The following is a 14,842-nucleotide window of genomic DNA, read 5'->3' on the forward strand; positions in this document are numbered from 1 at the left end:
ACCATCTTGGATGAAGGGCAAAAAGACCAGTTAGCATGGAATTGAGGTTTGTCGCTGGTGATGGCAGTGGGGACATGATCGCACGTCCTTCGGTCAGATTTCTCAGCTCTCTCCTCCCCATTTTTACCCCCAGCACTCGGTCAAACAAACAAACAAAAAGACTCCTGCAACCCCTAGACAAACCAAAGCTAGAGTGTGTAGGTTGGGTGGCTTTCTGTTGGATAGTTGTGTGTCCCAAGTTACACGCATCCTATCTTGGCCCAGCTCCACTGGAGCCCGCGCGGCGGGGCGCAGGGTGCGAGCGGGAGGCTGGTGTTCTGCCCGCAATGGGCAGAGGAGCCGGGTGGCCGCGGGGCGAGGAGCCGCGAGGGCCGGGCCGGCGTGACACCACCTGGCGGAGTCTCGGGGAAGAGTCTTAAAGGCGCGCGCTCCTCCGTGCCCCGCGCACTCGAGCGGGAGCCGCGGAGAGCTCGCCTCCCGCTGCCGCCGGCGCCTGGGGGAGGTAAGTGCCACCCGCGGATCCCGAGTCGCGGCCGGGTGGGGGCGGCCCGCGGCTGCCCCGCGCTCGGGAAGCTCTGGCTGGGGCTGCGGTCGGAGGGCGGCGCCCAAGTTTTCTTGAAGGCCTCGGAGGGCAGCTGGAGCGGCGTAGAGCCTGCGCGGGGATGGCGGGGGTGGCCGCGGGCCCCGGCCGTCTGGGGGCGGCCATCCCGGGCGGTGCGTGGAAGAGTAGGCACTGGTGCGCGGCGAGAGGCGCATGCCAGAGCCCCAGCTCCGCGTCCTGCGCACTTGGCGCGCTCTGGCCGCGGTCCCGGCGAGCCCCAGCCTGCTCCGGGCCGCGACCCCGGCTCCGCGCCTTCCTGCCCGCCCGGGTCCTTTGTAGCCCGCTCGCCCCGCGGTCGCGCACGGTCACGCCGGCAGGTCGCGCTCGGCGGCCGGCCAAGCCAGCCCCGGCCCCGCCGCGCCCGCGCCCCGGGCCACCCCGCCCGGCCCCCTCGGCGCTGCACCCCTCGCTTTCCCCATCTCCAGCCGCTCGCTATTTTCACACCTCCCAGTGCCCCGGCCCCGGCGCCTGATTCAGTGCTTAGTAATTAATTTGGCGTTTCAGAATGGTCAGCGGGCTGGATAATGGGTGCATTCATCCCCCGGGCTAATCTGAACAGAGGTGGGAAGAAAGGCTTTCACAGACAGAAAATGCCATTCGCCGAGCGCTCAAAGGGGCTGTCACTCCCAGAATAAATCGCCGCCGCGCCCGCCGGCTCCTCTGGCCATTTCCATACAGCCCCGGCCCGCGCCGCGGACCCGCCGGCCTCGGCCTCGGCTCCCGGGAATCACTCACTCGAGTGCCTTCGACGGGAAAGTCGGGCGAGAGCGGGACCCAGGCGGGGGCCGAGGGAAACGGGGAAACTGGAGACTCGGGTGAAGGCCGCAGGGGACAAAGAGATTGATTAGAAAATCAAACGCGCATCTAGAAAGAGGCGCAGGCGACTGCTCAAGGCGCGGACGGCGGAGCTGGGGCTCGGGAGCATCAGTCCCAAACCCCCGAGGTTCGCCAAAGAGGAGGGCCCGCGGCCCAGACCCTCCGGAGCGTGCCCGAGGCGACATGGCAAGCTTCTGGGGCTCCCAAATTGTGAATGGAGTTCAATGCACAAGCATAGATGTAGAAACAGGGTCGACCTGCACAGACTTTTTATTCCGAGTTCCTTGTGCTATCAGCCCCTTCGCCCTCGCGGCCTGGAAGGTGACACGGTGTCTTCTCTGGCCTCCTGCTCGCCACCCCTGTTCGGACGCTCGGGTCCGCCTGGGGACATTTGCTGAGCGGGTGACGGAGGCTTTATCCTTTGATCCCTTCTGGATCCGGTGACGCGCTGAGTGTTGGGCACGAACGGCCTACGGAGTTTGAATGCTGGGGCCTTCCTGTTGCGGCACCCCCAGCCCACTGGTGCAGCGGGATCGTGCGCCCCCGCCGCAGCCCTAATCCAGAGGACCGCGCCGCGCCAGCGCCTCCAGCCAGGCTGTGGCCCCTCCAGTGGGTAGGGCTGGCTCGGCTCTAGCCAGGTGAAGTTCCAGACGCTGAATTTTCCCGTCGTCGGGGTTCAGCGTGTATCCACCTCACCCGGCCGACTTGGCCCTGGGCCCTTTCACCCAGTGGAATCCTGCCACTGGGAGAAGAGAAAGAGCTGTGGCTCTATAGCGAAATCTTAGCTCGGTTGAGAGGCAGAGCTGGCACCCGACACAGTTGGGACGAAGGGGAGTTTCTGGAATGGCCAGATGCGTGTCCCAGGTGTGTAGGGGAGATGGAATCCCCGTACTACTCATCAACTTCTGAGTGGAAGTCACTCCTCCCCTCTGTGTCTGTTTCCTCATTTGCAAAACAAGGATAAAATGAGATCACATGTGGCCCCAAGTAAGGGGGCTCTCAGTAGAAGGATCCCAGGCACCACTCCCACCACTGAACACCAACCTTGCTGCACCTCCCCCGCGTCTCTCCAGGTCTTCACCAACATCTCTCCTGGGAGCTTTAGCGACTCCCAGATTTTGTCAGGCTGCCTCCACCCACCCCTTGTGGCTTTCGGGTTCTGATATCCAGCTCTCCTTGAAATCATGCTTTCTAAGAGTTGGAAGCATCCTTCCAAAGATTCTAGAGCCATTATACAGATAGTGATATTGAGGCCTGAAGTGACTTGCAGTTGTCACCCGGCTAATTAGAGGGCTTTAGCCAGGATGGATTTCATGGCAGACAGTGAATCTCGGACTCTGGGCATGAGACTTCCCACCCCGCCCCCTGCCCCAACACACACACACACACACACACACACACACAACCTCCCTCCTCCTCCCCACCGCTGCCCCACAGCTTCCCTAGGTCTGGGGAGGGGCCCATAAGGCTGCATTTTAAACAAGCATCCTGAAGCATGTTGATGCAGGTGGTATAAGGACCATATTTAGGGGAATGCAGCCCAAATCAGGTTCTTTACATAGCAGCCCCTTCTCTCCCAGGACCATGGGCTTTGCTTGTTCTATGTGCGTCACATGTGATCTGCAGAACAGTCTTTCTAGTATCCTCCCAGACTGCAGGCCATAGTGGGTGAGGTCTATTTATAGGAGATGCTTCAGTATCCTCCAGAATGTGCAGCCAATGAGGGAGCAGCAGGGGGTGAACTGTGCACCCAGCCAGATGAGGAGAGGCCGGAGTGCACCGCAGGCTGCCTGGATGTTGAGCCCCCAAACCCAGGGGCCTTCTCTTACCAATGTGCTTTCACAGCTGGACCTAACACTGCACACCGCAGGCCCCACACAGACAGTACAAATGTGCCCAGAGGCCCCCCTTAGCAAGGCAAATCTGCCCATGCCAGGGACAGAGCAGCCGGCCATAGGGGAACCCATGCCAGCAATAACCCAGGTGTGAGCTGTGGCCCAGAACACCAGCACCTGCCCCTTCAGCATGCTGGGGTTTGGAGGTGTGAAGTGGGGGGTGGAGGGGCAAAGAGAGGGCCTAGAAAAGTGGAAGAAAGTGGGTAGGGGAGGAGAAGCCATCAGGCACGGGGGTGGCGGGTAGTGGGGGGACAAGCCCCTATTTATGTAAGCCATTTGTAGCTGCGAATTGTAAAACTGGGCAGGCTTCTCTGGAGTAATTCATAGTGTTTGGACAAGACAAACATTGTTCTGCTTTAAACAAACCTCCAGAAAGGTCAGCTTGGTTCATCCCTTTGCTGCGAGTCGCTGAGACTATCCAGATGATGAGAAAATCAGATCTTCGCTGAGGGGGCCCAGGCAGGAGGCGGCAGACTCCTGAGCCCTTTGGATGCTGAGCGAGGACACCCAGTGCAGGGAGGGGCCTTGGCTCTGTTGAAAAGTCTGGACTCCCAGTCTGGAGCCAGGAGATGTGAGGTGTGTGTGTGCACATCACAGATTGTGAGATTTTGATGATGGCAAGGACATCATCCGCGTTCTAGGGCCAAGCCAACATGACGTGCAACATGAATCTTCTTTATGTGGAAGAAGAATTGATGGGAAATGAAGGTTCATGGATGCAGAACCAAATTAACCCAACTAATGCTATGCCCAGATACGGCCCTGGACACCAAGAAGTCCATGTTCCTTGCATATGGATGCCCTGGTAGGGTCCTTCTGTGTTCATTTAGCAAATATTTTTGAGTGATCACAATGTGTCAAGTTTTGTGCTAGGTACTCAGGGTTGCGGTAGGGAACAAGAAAGATATATTAGTAGCACCCACTCTTGGGGCCTATAGTTCTTGGTTATCCTCTCCTTCCCTGTCTTCCCTAAGAAAAGAAGCTGTTCACAATTTCACTTCCAGCTTCTCCACCACCATCATCGCCTCACCAAGCCCCCTGGCCAAGACCCAGCATACCAGCTCCCTCCACGGGGCCTGACAGTAAGTGCTCAAGAAATGCTAGCCGCCATGGTTATAATTACGAGTGCGATTGTGATTATGAGACTCCATTCTTTTCTTTTCTTTTTCTTTCTTTCTTTTCTTTCTTTCCTTCCTTTCTTCCTTTCCTTCCTTCTCTCTCTTTCCTTTCTTTTCCTTTCTTTCTTTCTTTTTCTTTCTTTCTCTTTCTCTCTTTCTTTCTTTCCTTCCTTCTCTCTTTCTTTTTTTCTTTTCTTTCTTTCTCTCTTTCCTTTCTTCTTCTCTTCCTTCCTTCTCTTTCTTTCTTTCTTTTGTTCATTCGTTTGTTCTTTCTCTTTCTCTCTTTCTTTCTTTTTTTCTTCCTTCTCTCCCTTCCTTCCTTCTCCTTCCTTCCTATCTTTTCTTTCTTCCTTCCCTCCCTTCCTTCCCTCCTTCTCCTTCCTTCCTTCCTTTCTTTCTTTCCCTCTTTCTTTCCTTCCTTCCTTCTTTCTTTCTTTCCCTCTTTCTTTCTTTCTTTCCTTCTTTCTGTTAGAGATGGGGTCTCCTTCTGTCACCCAGGCTGGAGTATAGTGGCATGATCATGCCTTATTGTAACCTCCAACTCCTGGGCTCAAGCAATCCTCCCACCTCAGCCTTCTAAGTAACAGGGACCACAGGTGCAAGCCACGATGCCTGGCAAATAATTTATTATTATTATTATTATTATTTTTGTAGAGATAGGGTTTTGCTGTGTTGCCCAGGCTGGTCTCAAACTCTTGGCCTCAAGTGTCCTCCCACCTCGGCTTCCCAAAGTGCTGGAATGGCAGGTGTGAGCCAATGCACTTGACTTAGACTCTGTTCTTGAGTGATCTATCTGACCCTAAGCTGAAGTGGATGCTTTGTATTGATATTTACTATTCATTCTCATTGTCTTATTATTAATGGCTTATTAACAATACATTATTGATGCTCATTAACACTAAAGCCCAGTGTCGCGGTGGTGCCAGTCATCACTGTCCTGCATGTGATTTCTGCTTGCCCTGTGGTGACCTTGGTGATGGCAGTATCACTGGAGTAGCTGGTTCTATGCAACTTTTTAATTTAAGTTAATTAATTAATTAGTTTATTTATTTATTTATTTATTTTTGAGACGGACTCTCACTCTGTCGCCCAGGCTGGAGTGCAGTGGTGCGATTTCGGCTCACTGCAACCTCCGCCTCCTGGGTTCAAGCGATTCTCCTGCCTCAGCCTCCCCCAGTAGCTGGGATTACAGGCATGTATCACCACACCCAGCTGATTTTTTTGTATTTTCAGTAGAGACAGGGTTTCACCATGTTGGCCAGGCTGGTCTCGAACTCCTGACCTCAAATGATTGGCCCACCTCAGCCTCCCAAAGTGCTGGGATTACAGGCATGAGCCACTGTGCCCCAGCAGTCTATGCGACTTTATGAAAATTGTTTAGGGCTTTGAACACTTCAGGGTCTTCTGCATATGGTTTTTTACTGAGTACTCCTGATATCCATGGAAGGAAGAGAGGGCGGGAGAAAAAGGAAGGAAGATTACTATCCACATTTTTCAGAAGAGGAAGTTGATACTTACAGAGGTGAAGTGATTTGCCCAGCATCACAGAGACGTTAAGGGAGGGGACTATGTATGACTAGGGTACAATCCAAACCCCAGCTCCACTAAAAATACAAAAATTAGCTGGGCGTGGTGGTGGATGCCTGTAGTCCCAGCTACTTGGGAGGCTGAGGCAGGAGAATCACTTGAACCCAGGAGGCGGAGGTTGCAGTGAGCTGAGATCGCACCACTGCACTCCAGCCAGGGTGACAGAGTAAGACTCCATCTCAAAACAAAACAAAACAAAACAAAACAAGCTCTGTCTTGGGACTTTTGCACGTGCTGTTCCCTCTGCCTGAATGTACCCTTCCCCCAAATAGCATCTGTCCCCAGAGCTTCCTTCCTCACTTCACTCATTGTGCTCTACTGGATCTTTCTTAGGGAGTCCTTCCCCAAGTACCTGCTTAAAATCCAAACAGTCCTCTTGGGCCTGCATCACCCTGCTGACCACCCATGGAGCTCCCTGCAAGCAGAGCTGGAAACCAGGGCTCCCTGGGCGACCTCATAAAGCAGGTGCTTGGCCAGAGGCTAGGAAGTGGCTCCCTGGGCGAGGTCATGTCCTTCCCACCTTCTGCGTAGTTTCTGGCATTATTCTGGGGGCTGGCATGGTGATGCTCCTGCCTGACGTCAGCATCCACGGGTGAGGGAGACATTCCTTCCTTCCCCACCAAATCTTAGTTTCCTTTGACATCTTATTATGGTTGAATAATCCATGCACTTATCCATTCTGTTTGGAATCAATGATCCATGTCTGTTTTCATCCTTGGAGTTAAATCCTCTAAATTTTCTTTCTGTGTGATGTATAAACCAGTAATACCTCATTTTACTGACATTTGGGGAAAATAAGCTGTTCTACATAATTGGTTTTTGCAGTTAACGGTAGCTTACTCCTTGAAGCATAGAAACTTTTTATGGAATCATATTTCATGAAAAACATTTTTCCATCAAAATCATGACTTTTTTCCCCCCGCCTAAGTTAGCGGAATTGAATACAGCAGGTGTTCCCTAGGTGTGGCTGAATGAGTGGCCCACAACCCGTTTTGATGACTCACAGCCATCTCTGGAAACATCAGCTCCCGGGCAATTTGCTCAACCTCCCTGACGTCAGTTTCCTCACTCGTAATCTGGGGAACTTTGGACGAGATACTCTCTAAGGGCCGCCTCTGTCCTTCTCTAACTCTGCTGGGCTCTCATGCAGTAAAGCCCTTGGGAGTTTTTGGTGGTTGCAGGACCAGTCTTGCCTCCCTGAGTGGTGGCTAGGATAGGATTCTACTGTCAGCTGTCACTTCTCAGTGCATCCATGTTCAGCAGTCACCATGTCCCCAAGGATCTTAAGCTGTGGCTTTCCAGTCCCCTGGAAGAACAGAAGATGTCTGACCTAAGGTTATAAAGTCTTGTAAATGAAGAACTCCTGGGGTCCCTGCAGACTGAAGTCCCCTGTGTCTTGGCTACTGTTCTCTCAAATGCCCAGGAGGCTATTCACTTACTTCTGGACTGTGATCTGGGTTGTAAAGGGTGCTGCAACCCTGGTCTCTAGAGAAGAGGTTTACAATACCTTAATACAAACAGCAAGCACTTGGCAAGCTTCTGTTGACTGCTCTGAACTCAGTGTTGTGGGGAGGGAAGGAGCAGTGAGATGTGGTCACTTCCCGTAAGAAGAAAACCCAAAGGAAGACTTCATGAATGTTTTAAGACCAGCGTGTTAGTGGTCTCTCATTTTGTTCCTTTCATTTGCCCCAAGCATGTCTTTTAAGATTTGAAGAAGACTCTGAATTCTGGCATTTCTGAGATTTGCTGGGATATTAGTTTCCTGCGGCTGCTGTAACAAATTCCCACAAATGGTTGCTTAAAACAACAGAAATTTATTCTCTCACAGTTCTGGAAGCCAGAAGTCTGAAATTGGTATCAATGGGTTGCAATTAAGGGCTGTAGGGCAGCGGTCCTCAACCTTTTTGGGACCAAGGACCAGTTTTGTGGAAGACAGTTTTTCCATGGGCCTGGGGGTAGGGGATAGTTTTGGGATGATTCAAGCGCATTACATTTATTGTGCACTTTATTTCTATTATTATTACATGGTAATGTGTAATGAGATAATTATACAACTCACCAACATGTAGAATCAGTGTGAGGCTTCAGCTTGTTTTCTTGCAACTAGATGGTCCTATCTGGGGGTGATGAGAGACAGTGACAGATCATCAAGACTTAGGGCCTCATAAGGAATGTGCAACCTAGATCCCTCTCATCTGCAGTTCTCAACAGCGTTCTTGCTTCTATGAGAATCTAACGCAGCTGCAGATCTCACAGGAGGCAGAGCTCAGGTGGTAATGCAAGCGATGGGGAGTGGTTGTAAATACAGATGAAGCTTAGCTGCCTTGCCCTTGCTCAAGCTGCTCATGTCCTGCTGTTTGGCCTGGTTCCTAACAGGCCACAGAGTGGTGGTGGTTCCTGGTCCAGGGGTTAGGGACCCCCGCTGTAGGGAAGAATCCTTTCCTTGCCCTTCAGCTTCTCATGGCTGCTGGTATCCCTTGGCTTGTGGCTGCATGGCTCCAATCTGTGCCTCTGTCTCACGCAGCTTTATCCTCTTCTGTCTTGTCAGATTTCCCTCTGCCTGTCTCTTGTAAGGATACCTATGATTACATTTAGAGTCCATCCTGATATGCCATAACAATTTCTCCATCTCAAGACCCTTAATCATGTCAGCAAAGACCCTTTTACACCCGTATAACGTAACATTCACTGGTTCCAGGGATTAAGGATATGGATATCTTTTGGGGGGGCATTTTTTTTTAGATGGAGCCTTGCTCTGTAGCCAGGCTGGAGTGCAGTGGCACGATTTCAGTTCACTGCAACCTCTGCCTCCTGGGTTCAAGTGATTCTCCTGCCTCAGCCTCCTGAGTAGCTGGGAATACAGGTGCATGCCACCATGCCCAGCTAATTTTTGTATTTTTGGTAGAGATGGGGTTTCACCATGTTGGCCAGGATGGTCTCAATCTCTTGACCTCGTGATCCACCCGCCTCAGCCCCCCAAAGTGCTAAGATTACAGGTGTGAGCCACCGCGCCTGGCCCTGGGGGGCATTTTTTAGCCCACCGCACAGAGCTGGTCACCACTTTAACTGTCCGTAATGCTGTGATCTTTAGTGGATTAATTTGTAGTGCACTCCTATTTTGTGCCAGGCAGTCTGTTAAATGCTGGGGATTCTGAGGGAAAAGAATAGTTCCTCCCTCAGACGCTATGAAAATCAGAGCTATGTGGAAAAGAAGGAACTTGGGCCTTAAAGTTATCTAAGATGGATCTTGATGAGCTCAAATTCCCCAACAAAGTCTGCAAGGCCCTGCTTGGTCTAGCTCTCAGCCTCCCCTCTGAGCTCACCCCTACCACTCCCCATCTCATTACTTAAACAAGCTCTGGGCCAGGCGCGGCAGCTCACGCCTGTAATCCCAGCACTTTGGGAGGCTGAGGCGGATGGATCACCTGAGGTCAGCAGTTCGAGACCAGCCTGGCCAACATGGGAAAACCCCATCTCTACTAAAAATACAAAAATTAGCTGGGCATGGTGGTGGATGCCTGTAGTCCCAGCTACTTGGGAGGCTGAGGCAGGAGAATCACTTGAACCCGGGAGGCGGAGTGTGTAGTGAGCTGACATCGCACCACTGCACTCCAGCCAGGGTGACAGAGTAAGACTCCATCTCAAAACAAAACAAAACAAAACAAAATAAAACAAGCTCTGTCTTGGGACTTTGGCACGTGCTCTTCCCTCTGCCTGAATGTACCCTTCCCCCAAATAACATCTGTCCCCAGAGCTTCCTTCCTCACTTCACTCATGCTGCTCTACTGGATCCTTCTTAGGGAGTCCGTCCCCAAGTACCTGCTTAAAATCCACCTCCCCTCCTGGCACATCCTGTTCCCTCCCCTGCTTTGTTTGTGCTTCTGATGCACCACAGTGAGTTGCTATTGTCTGGATCAGCTCAGCCACCACGAGGATTTTGAGATGTGATAACTAGTTGTCAGAAGATCCTAAACGCATCCTGTTTCATTTCCAATTCTCTTCCTGAGAATATAGTTTGCTTTTTATTTTCTTTTACTTTTCTTAGTAGCATATTGGGCTAAATTTCAAGTAAATCAGAATGGGGGTGGGATGGCTCCTTAAAGGGGGATGTATACATTCTAGGAGCCATTTTTTGGTTGTCATAATGACTGGTGTATGGTGTGGGTGGAACCATAATGACAGCAGGGGTGAGTGGAACCTGCTGGCATTTAGTGGACAGGGGTCAGGAATGCTAAATGTCCCATGGTAGCCAGGACTGTTCTGCCCAGGGAAGAATCTTCATACCCCAAATGCCAATACCACCTCTACAGAGAAACACTCTTTTTTTCTTTTTTCTTTTTCTTTTTCTTTCTTTTCTTTTTTTGAGATGGAGTTTCACTCTTGTTGCCCAGGCTGAGTGCAATGGTGCAATCTCGGCTCACTGCAACCTCCGCCTCCCGGGTTCAAGTGATTCTTCTGCCTCAGCCTCCCAAGTAGCTAGGATTACAGGCACGTGCCACCATGCCCGGCTAATTTTGTATTTTTAGTAGAGATAGGGTTTTTCCATGTTGGTCAGGCTGGTCTTGAACTCCCTACCTCAGGTGATCTGCCCTCCTCGGCCTCCCAAAGTGCTGGGATTACAGGTGTGAGCCACCTCGTCCGGCCAGTAATATTTTTCTATCATCTTCACTGATAACCTTTCATTCTCTAAGAGTATTTTAAATGATGTCTCCCAGATCCATCACCTGCTAACCTGTTCCCTGGCCCATTCACACAAGGTCTTGAGATTCTCCAGTTCATCCTCTTGCTCTTGCCATCAGTCCAGTGTCATCTCTAAACCTTGAGGTTTCACTAGGGGATTCCCTCCTTCAGAGTCTGTGTAACCGGTAAACGAGCTGAGCCCCAACTCTGGCTCGGAGGCCCCCCACTATTTTCTCCATCTGGAGCAACATCCTTTTATTTGTACCCTTTGTTCCTTCCTCAAGGCCTGTCTTCCATCCATGACAAAGCCTCCCCCCACAGTGACCCATTTTCTTTATTTTAATAGCATTTGGGGTGGCACCTTGTCAAAAGCTTTTTGCAAATGAAAATAAATTACATCTGCTGGTTCCCCCATCCACAGGCATTTTCACCCCTTCAAAGAGCCCTGGTAGATTAAAGGATTTGGAAGATTTGGGGTTTGCATGGGCTTCTATGCCCAGCTCCTGAGTTCTCAGCCAAGACACCTGCAAAGGGGGAGGCCTGAGCTGAAGATACAGATAAGCAATATTGGGGAAATGGATTTCTCCAGGAACCCTTCCCACTAGATTGGCCTGCTCTCCATGTTCTAAAACCTTTTCCAGGACAGTCACATCTCCTGAAATCCTGTCCAGGGACCTGGGATTCCCTGAGTAATCCTCCATGCAGCCTATCAGGTGAGCTGGGCTCTAGATACCTTGAAATGAAAGAATGTCCCTCGTTCTTCTAGGGTAAGAGATCTGGTAGGCAGACCTGAGAATTATACATATGAAAAAAAAAAAAAAAACAAAACAACTCAAAACCTACTCTACATTGAACATCTATCTACTCTCTGCCAGGGTCTTTCCTTTCAGATCCAATTTTTTAAATCGCCGACCAACCCTGTAAAGGTGAATGCAGTGACCCCGTTTCACCATGAAAAAAATGGATGCTCAGATGGGCAAGCAACTTGCCCAAAGTCACATCATTAGGAAGTGGCGCACTGGAACCAAGGCCTGTCCAAGTCAAGTTCTTTCAATTTGGGAAGGAAACACTATGAATCCAGGCCACTGCTCACCCTCCTGGAGAGGCCAAATGCTCCTGGTCACCTCTGCCCGCTGCAATTCCCAGGCTGTACTGGGAGTACTGGGAACTGAGTCATCTAGGGTCTGTCCTCTTAACTGGACCAGAGGTGTTAAGAAGCACAGTCTATCCAGACCACACAGCTCATAATCTTGGTAGACGAGAAGCCCATCCTTCCTCTCAGGGATGACTGAGACCCCAGTCAGGCCCATCTCACCCACAGGTTCTGACTAAGAGCTCCAAACTCTGGACCTAGATTATTTTAGTTCACACCCTGCTTCTCTACCTACCAGTGATGTGATCTTCAGCAAATTCTTTCTCTGTGTCTCAGTTTCCTCCTCCAGTAAAATGGACACAATAATATACCTATCTTATATGGAGTTTATGAAGATTGGGAACTAAGGAATATCAAAGTGCTTAGTAGATGCTTGGCACACAGTAAATGTTACACATAATGCTTGATTTAAAAAGGAAAACCCAGCCAGGCACGGTGGCTCATGCCTGTAATCCTAGCACTTTGGGAGGCTGAGGCAGGTGGATCACTTGAGGTCAAGAGTTCAAGACCAACCTGGCCAATATGGTGAAACCCCATCTCTACTAAAAATATAAATATTAGATGGGTGTGGTGGCGGGCGCCTGCCATCCCAGCTACTTGGGAGGCTGAGGCAGGAGAATCGCTTGAAACCAGGAGGCAGAGGCTGCAGTGAGCCAAGATTGTGCCACTGCACTCCAGCCTGGGCAACAGAGTGAGACTCTGTCTCAAATAATAATAATAATAAATACAATTAAAAAATTAAAAGGAAAATCCTTGGTCACACCCAAGACAAAGGCACCCCTGACCACCCCTTTTCTCCTAAGCCCTTGCTCTTTTCTTGTCCTCCCTCCTCACAAACATTAGCCTGTGCCATCTGGTGCCCCCGTCCCTGGAGTGTACCCTCCCCTGTATCCTCACCCTCCTCACTGATTGCTCCTCCCTCCCTCATGCTCACCCCAGTTGCACTGCAGTCCTCTTCAGAGGTGCTGTCCTTCTTCCAAACCACACATCCCTAACACCCAGGAGTGGGGCGCTGTTGTCCTCCTCCATTCCCAATGCTCCTTCCCTCTTCATTAAAACAACAACAAAACAAAACGAAACAAAACTCCGGGCCGAGCGCGGTGGCTCATGCCTGTAATCCCAGCACTTTGGGAGGCGGAGGTGGGCGAATTACCTGAGGTCAGAAGCTCGAGACCAGCCTGGCCAACATAGTGAAACCCTGTCTCTACTAAAAATACAAAAAAAAAAAATTAGCCAAGCATGGTGGTGGGCGCCTGTAATCCCAGCTACTTGGGAGGCTGAGGCAGGAGAATTGCTTGAACCCAGGAAGCGGAGGTTGCAGTGAGCCGAGATAGTGCCATTGCACTCCAGCCTGGGCAACAAGAGCAAAATTCTATCTAAAAAAAAAGCAAAAACAAAAAAACCCCCACAAAACTCCTTGTTCCTTTAAGGCCAGAACCGCATGGCTGTCCCACCTTCTACATTTCATCCTTAGAATGACCTCCCAGTCAATTTCACTCATTTCTTTCTTTGAAGACACCAGCACTGGTCAGTCTTCGTCTCTGCCCCAAACTCTGATGCTGGTTCCAAAGGTCTTTAGAGCCCAGGTGGATAGCCCGTCCAGCACCGTGGCCTTCTCGTCTCTAATCACCCTCTACTCTGCCTCACAGCAGAAGTCCCCCTCTTATTGTCCTCAGAAGGCCTTGTCATCCCCAGAGCTCTTTCTCCTCTGGAATCTTCTAGTTTTCGACCACAACCTCCTCCGTTATTCCCCACCTCATGTCTTCTCTCTTCCTGAATCCTTTAGCTATCCAACAGAATTTCCTGTGATGAGGGAATTTTTCTTTATTGGTGCTGTCCAAATTAGGGGCAACTAGGCAACTAAGCTCTCCATGTTACTCATTTTTAATTAATTCAAGTTGAAATTGAAGTAGCTACATGTGGCAACTGGCTACCATATTGAACAGCACAGCTCTAGTCCCTGGCCTCTCTGTTTCCTCTTCCATCCTGTCCTGTTTTCCTTCTCTCTTTGGCATTGTCGCCCTGGCCCATCACAACAGCCACCCACTCCCCTTTCCTTCTGTCCCACCTCCTGGAAAACACTCTCAACTTGAGATTAATCCAACTGTCTCTTTCTCTAGGTCTATCCAAAGGCTGCTGGGCGCTGCTGGGGGAGGGGGCATGTGTGTCCCATGGCCTTGCTGGCTGCCGTTCTTTCTCATAGATAGTCACAAACTTCAATAGGCCCTTTAATTCTGCCCAGCAAGCATTATCCTCTTCTCTGTAATGACCTCAAGCCTCCAGTGCTCCCAGCTCCTCCCCCATCCTCAGCAGATGGTGTCACTTCCTATTTCATTGAAACAAGAGACACTTGGAGACCACCTGACCACCAGTTTTACAAGCATAGTTTTATCTGTCTTCCACCTCTCTCCTCCTGCTGGCTGCAGTTCCTATCAACATTAAGGCATGGTCAAATAGCCTTATCTTACAAACAACGATAAAAAATCCCAACCTTCCCTCAATCCTATGTCACCTTCCTGCTGCGACCCTCTATCTTTCCTGCCACTTATATTCACACTTTCTTGAAAGTTGTCTACACCTGCTATCTCCACTTTCTCACCTCCCGTTCACTCCACAACCCCAGACAGCCTGGCTTCTGTCCCTACCACTCCCTGCAACCGCTAGTCAAGGTCACCAAAGACTTCCTTGTAGTTTGATCCAAAGGACTTGTTTCAGATCTTATCTTGACCTTTAAGGCATGTGACTCAACACTGCTCAGCACCCCTCCTTCCTTGCAACACTCTTACCCATTGGTTTCTATAACACCCTGGTTTTCCTCCTCCTCTGGCTACTTAAAAGTTTTCTTGAAACTGCCGCATTCTCCGCCTCCTAGGGTGATCCGTCTGGCTTCACAGGTAAGACAGTGTGCCAGGAATGGTGTTTCCGCCTCTCAACGCATTCCTTGCAGAAACACCTGGTGATTTGCTTTCTCACCCAAAATCTGCACTGTTGC

General features: G+C 50.7%; 1 protein-coding gene across 1 annotated transcript in view; it reads left to right on the forward strand.

Moving 5' to 3' along the window:
- Positions 1–387: 387 nt before the first annotated feature.
- Positions 388–14,842, forward strand: part of NTN1 (netrin 1) — a 244,839-nt gene continuing 230,384 nt past the window's right edge. The window contains exon 1 of the mRNA XM_063657073.1: positions 388–502. The gene's annotated coding sequence lies outside the window, so the exon portion shown is untranslated. The remainder of the gene's footprint in view (positions 503–14,842) is intronic.

The sequence above is a fragment of the Pongo pygmaeus genome, chromosome 19 (assembly GCF_028885625.2).
Source record: "Pongo pygmaeus isolate AG05252 chromosome 19, NHGRI_mPonPyg2-v2.0_pri, whole genome shotgun sequence".
NCBI classification, from domain to species: Eukaryota; Metazoa; Chordata; class Mammalia; order Primates; family Hominidae; genus Pongo; species Pongo pygmaeus.